Below are 5,815 nucleotides of genomic sequence, written 5' to 3'. Positions count from 1 at the left end.
TCCCAAAAATAAATAAACGTTGAAAAAAATTTAAAAAAAAAAAAAAAAAAAGAGTGATGGGCGCCTGCGTGGCTCAGTTGGTTAAGCGTCCGACTCTCGATTTCAGCTCCGGGCGTGATCTCGCAACCGTGAGAAAAGAAAAAAAGATTGAAAACCTCTTGTGTACGATGTGGATTTACTTGCTGATATGCGAATTGACTCTGTCCTCCCTCAGTGCCTGTTGACGTCGGTGGGGCCCCGCGCTGTGCCTCCACGCTGCCGATCTGCAGGTCATTCTTTGCCCGGGTGACCACGTACCGATGGCTTCTGACAGCCGCAGGACTGGATTCGCTGAGCTGCTTGTTCTTGTCACATGCAGCTTCAGGCCCGGGACGAGTAAGTTGGTGCCTCAGCTGGGAACGGCACACACCCGCCCTCACGTCCGAGGCCAGCGAGTGGGTCCCCCTGGCGGGTGACGCAGTGACAGAGTGTCTGTTGCGCTTTCAGAAAAGGGCGAATTAACTTGGCAGCGAGTGACACGTGCTTTCTAGGATGACTCCCCATTTCCCATGGATTCAGACGCACGCCGCCACCTGGGGTCACACCTCCCAGTGCGGGCAGCGGACTCAGACGGAGCTGCCACCTGCACTGCTGACGGTGACCCCTGGGGGCCAGGACCAGCAGGGCACCGTGGCATCCTTTGCGGTCACCCTTGGGTGCTCCCGCTTACTGCCCCTAGGCTCCCTTCTCCAGCTGCCCTGCCTGCCTCTGCCCTCTTTGGGACATTGACTCTCCTTTGGCTTATGGCTTGGATCCTTTCCTTTTGAAGATGTTGCTGGTGGCTAAGACAGGGCTTCGTGGGGACCAGGCCTGCTTCTGTAAAGATGTTTGGTCCTCTGGTGACCCCTTGAGTACTTTTTTTTTTTTTTAATATTTATTCATTTTAAAAAAGTCTTTTTTTTTTTTTTTAACATTTATTTGTTTTTGAGACAGAGAGAGACAGAGCATGAGCAGGGGAGGGTCAGAGAGAGAGAGAGGGAGACACAGAATCCGAAACAGGCTCCAGGCTCCGAGCCGTCAGCCCAGAGCCCGACGCGGGGCTCGAACTCACGGACCGCGAGATCGTGACCTGAGCCGAAATCGGACGCCCAACCGACTGAGCCACACAGGCGCCCCAGTACTTTCGTATCTACACCAGCTGGGTCAGCTCAGGAGCCTGTCCTGTGTGCAGGTGTGCCCCCGCCAGCCTCGTCCAAGCCCTGCTTTACTGAGCTCAGCCCTCGGGAGTAAATTGGAATATGGCAGAGGCCGGTAGGTGTTGCAGCCAAATGGAAGAGAACATGCGCATGAGCTCCCGGATGCTTGTAGCGATGAAATAAAAGCAACAAAGTAACAAAAGGATTTAAAAAAACGGGCTTATGGACACGAGGCAGCCTGCAGTGCAAACTCGCCCCGTGTGACCTTGGGGAGGTGGCCCCGTGTCTGGTCCATCAAATGGCCAGGGTAGCTGCCATATCGCGTCAGGGGCAGGACCAGGCAAGTTAGTAGATGTGACCTCCCGGCACGGCCCTGGGGTCAGTGAGCCCTGGGCGCTGGTGGCCCTTCTGGTATCATCGCAGGGCTCGAGGCCAGGGCCTCACTGCTCACGCCTCACCTTTGGACTTCCGTCTTTGGCCCGCCTCTAGCTTTGACTCTGCTTCCGGTTCCCTCATTCGAATTCTGCCGTCTTGTCAATTCCGGACGCATCTGTTCTACCCTGACAGCTGGGTGGGGTCTCCTGCCTGGTCTGGGCCCACCGCGGCAGAGACACATTTGCTGCGGCCACATTTCCACTAAAATATAGCGTGAGTGGGGAGTGGGCAACCCCACACAGACTGCCCCAGGAGAGTCCTCCTGAACAGCTCCGTAGAAAGTTTACTGCACCCCTGCCTCCCTTTGGTTCAGATGCACAGTCAGGGCCTGGCTGCACACACACCTTGTGTTGTTTTGTGTTGTTTTTCTTAAATGTTCATTTACTTTTGAGAGGGAGACAGAGCACAAGTGGGAGAGGGGCAGAGAGAGAGAGAGGGAGACACAGGATCGGAGCAGGCTCCAGGCTCTGAGCTGTCAGCACAGAGCCCGACACGGGGCTCGAACCCATGAACCGTGAGATCATGACCTGAGCGTCCCGTGAGATCATGACCTGAGCCGAAGTCGGACGCTCAACCGACTGAGCCCCCCAGGCGCCCCTCGCCTTGTGTCTTTTTAATGTCTACTCTTCTTTACAGCTCTAATGGGGCTTAAAAAAAAGAAAAAAAAAATCAAAGTCACCAGAACACAGGAAAAATAAACCAAAGATGAGTCCGACCTAAGATTGGGAACAACCGAAGATTTGTTTTCAAATAAATAAAGATCCTCAACTCAACGCTCACAACAAGAAGGCACACCTCTCATTCAGTAACCACAGCACACACTTCAAAATGTGCTTTAAAAAAAAAAAAAAATGCTTTAATTCTGTCCTGGGACCAGTTAAGGGCACAGAAGGGGTGAGGCTGCGGGAGGGGAGCGGAGGCGCAGGGGGAGGAGAGAGGGTGCGAGTGAGGAGGCCGGGAGGGGCGTGGGCCCGGGGGCACCTCGGGGTGCTGACGAGTCTGCGGGTCTCCGTGCCAGGCTGCCGTGTTCGCCACCAGCTGCCGAATCCAGCCTCGTTAACGCTAACCCCCTCATCTCTGCAGGAAGGAGCCTCATTTCTCCTGGAGACGGAGCTCGCTCGAATTCTGCAGGTCTCAGTACCCGAGAATGGTTTGCATCTTAGAGACTCGTTTTAGAGGCTGGAGGTGTCCGTCCAGTTGGCCCCAGAGCCCATCCGTCGTTTACAAGCACGCGGTGGCCTCCTTTCTCTTAGGGCATTGGGCTGTTTATGTCGCCAGCGCCCGAAGAACCCACGTTTTTTACTGTGCCTTCGGAGCGTTTTTCTCTCCGAACCGAATCTCTGTCAGTGTGTTGGGGTCGGTCCTGGTGACGGGGGTAATAATGAATCACAGGGAAAATAAAATCCCCCGAAGAAAACCAGAGTGAGCGGGGCCGATGGCTTCTCTGCGTCCTGGGTCTGGGTCTCGGTGCGCTCTTCCTGGAGCCGTGGCCACACAGCGGGACCTCCTCGTGGGGTCGCCGGCCCGCTCTTGCCCCGGACGGGACAGGAGTAAGTCATGGCTCAGGACTTGAGCTGCAAGCCGGCTCTTCTGAAGTGACCCCCCACCCCCACCCCCGGGGGCCGCCGGGCAGATGACCCACACTGCGTCTTTGCACAGCCACCAGCGCTGACGGCTCCGTGTAGGTTTGTGGCTGGTGTGGAGCAGGAAGGGGTGGGCCCGGCCCTGCCCCCCTTTCACGGAAATGATGAGCTCTCCGAAGTGATGGTGCCAAAGCAATAAAACCTTGGGGCGGGGCTGGGCGCGGAGTAGGGGGGGGGAGGCGGAGCGTAAACTCTAGAGGCTTCTGTGCTTTTACATGTTGCGACGGTGGTGGTTTGGAAAATATTGAGAAAGAGCACGGAGCGGCTGCCGCGAGTCTGCGTGTTCATATGGTTTGTGTTTGACTTGGGAGACCTGGCAACCCAACCCTTTAATTTCACTTGAGTAAAAGTAATTCATCGACCGAGACGCCCTGTCCTACTTAAGTGGGGGCGATGGCCAGGCTGCGCCGTGCTGGGCTGGCGGGGTTGGGTGGGGGGGCAGCTTGCACCCAGCGGACAGAGCGCAGGGATGGGGGGTGTGCCGCTCCACGGGTGGCTGGGTACCGACACACCCACGGACACGTAGGGAGCCCTCGCAGCTCCCCGGGGTCCCCGCGTTACTCCGCTCGGCGCCGTGGGCATCTGGGGCCGGTCATTCTCTGTGTGTGGCGAGGGGTGGCCTCCCTTGCGTCCTAGGGGGCTTAGCGTTCTGGCTTCCAGCCCTTCGGGTCGTGACAGCCCAGCATACCTCCCTGCATGGCCCAAGTCACCCCCGGTTGGGGACTGCCGCGGTGGACAGCTTTGACCGTTTGGGCCTTCACGTAAATGCTATTCTATACCACGCACTCTGAATGTTTTCTTTTACTCAGGGTTAGTTCTCTGAAATGAGCCACGTGGGAGGACCACAGTGTGTTGGTGATTCTGTTGCTGACGGAGGGGCCGCATGAAGCTAATAAGACAGTCCTCTTCTGGTGCACGTGCGTGTCTGTTTCTCTGGGGCGGGGGGGTGGGGGGCTCAGGAGGGCAAGTGCAAGGTCCTGGGGTGACCCTACAGTGCACGTCAGCGGACACTGTCACCCAGTCTTCCGAGACTACCAGCCGGGAGAGAGGACGCCGGTCGAGGCGCTCCCGTCACGGTCGTAAACGCGCTGCGGGGTTAGCGCAGTCCTTTCGGCGAGCTCAGAGTCCCCTCGTGTTAGAATTCACAGTAGGGAGGTTTAAGGTCACGGAAATAGGGCCGGAGCCTGCCAGTATTTTAGTAATGCCGCATCGACTCCCACGTTACCCTCGAAGTGATCAACTCTCATGGTTGAAAATGCCCTGAAAGCATCGATCGAAGGTGCGCTGCGTAGTCAAACGCCAGGCGAAACAGGTCCCGTTGAGTCCTCCCCCGGGGTCCTCCTGATGCTCCCAGACTCTTGGAGCAGAGGGGGAACGCGCGAGTCCCAGGTGAAAACAAGGAAAATGAAGGTGAGCTCGCGGGGCTGGGCAGAGCCGCCCCGTTCGGCCCGTCGTGGCACACCCCGTCTCCTCCGGCTTGCTCCCACCCCGATGTCACGGCCTTTGTGGGACGGGCAGAGAGCGGTTTCCCGTTTTTCTGGATGGAGTTGGTGGGAGGGATGAGGCTGGCCACCGGGAGGACAGCCCCACCCGTGTCCGGCCTGAAGCTTTCCCAGGGGGCCAAGGGCCGACGTCCATGCAGCCCCACCGCACCTTCCCGTGACACGTTTGCCACCTTCGGAGCCCATCCCCGAAGGCCAGGGCGGAGCCCCGAGAGCAAATACCCTCGTCTAAAAGCATCCCCAGTGCTTGTCTTTGTAGGTTGCTGGCTAGAACCTATCTGTATGTGTATCCCGAGGTTTCTACGATGGGTGTTTTTTACTTTTGGAAGCTTAAAAATGCTTTGATCCTCTCTCTGTGTCTTCCAGCCGGAGTTGGCAGGCCAGGCCAGCCGGAGCCCCTCCTGTCCCCTTCCCGAAGACTGAGGGTCCCGGTTCCCCAGGATGTGCAGTTTGGTTTCGTTGCGACCCGGGGGACTTCTTTTGCGTCCAGTAATCAGGGACACGTCTGCCAAGCGTGTGCCTGCTTGGACTTCAGTGCTGGTCTGAGAAGGGCCGTGAGGCTCCCGGCGGGCGCCCGGAGGGCAAGTGTCTAATTGCACGTTTCAGACGCGGGGTGTGCGAGGCCCCGGGCGTCGTGTGCCCTTCCGTTGGGGTGAGCTCAGCACAAACAAAAGGGTAAACCTAAGGATTAAGTTCTCCTTCAAATACTTATGGGTTTCCAGCTTCTGGGGAAAATAGGCCTGGGAAAAATCTCTTTGGGGTTTCATGAAACACTTGGAAAATAGATCTGAAAAACATTTTCCAAACCCGGGATGGTTCCAGCCTGAATCCCAGTTGATACTTAATAACTAGGTCTATAGGGGCTTTGCCAGTCCGCTCGGAGGGCTGTAGACGGTTGTGAACGGCTAAGGAGACCTCTCCTGGGGATTTGTGCTGGTGCAGATGGGGTCTGGGGGTCGCTGATCTAGCAAACCTCCGCCATCACAAAACAGCCTTCCCCACCCGCCTCCCACCCCCTGCCCAGAAATACTCGCCCTGAGTCCACTGTTAACCATCACCA

General features: G+C 57.2%; 1 long non-coding RNA gene across 1 annotated transcript; it reads left to right on the top strand.

Annotated features, from left to right (window-relative positions):
- Positions 1 to 3,656: 3,656 nt before the first annotated feature.
- Positions 3,657 to 5,566, top strand: LOC147573322 (uncharacterized). The gene is made up of 2 exons (XR_015245126.1): positions 3,657 to 4,170; positions 5,122 to 5,566. It is a non-coding gene; the product is annotated as an uncharacterized LOC147573322 (long non-coding RNA).
- Positions 5,567 to 5,815: the final 249 nt, after the last annotated feature.

This window comes from Puma concolor, chromosome E2, assembly GCF_028749965.1.
Source record: "Puma concolor isolate L17-30 chromosome E2, mPumCon1.1.hap2, whole genome shotgun sequence".
Classification (NCBI taxonomy): Eukaryota; Metazoa; Chordata; class Mammalia; order Carnivora; family Felidae; genus Puma; species Puma concolor.
This window is presented reverse-complemented; position numbering and strand designations above follow the sequence as displayed.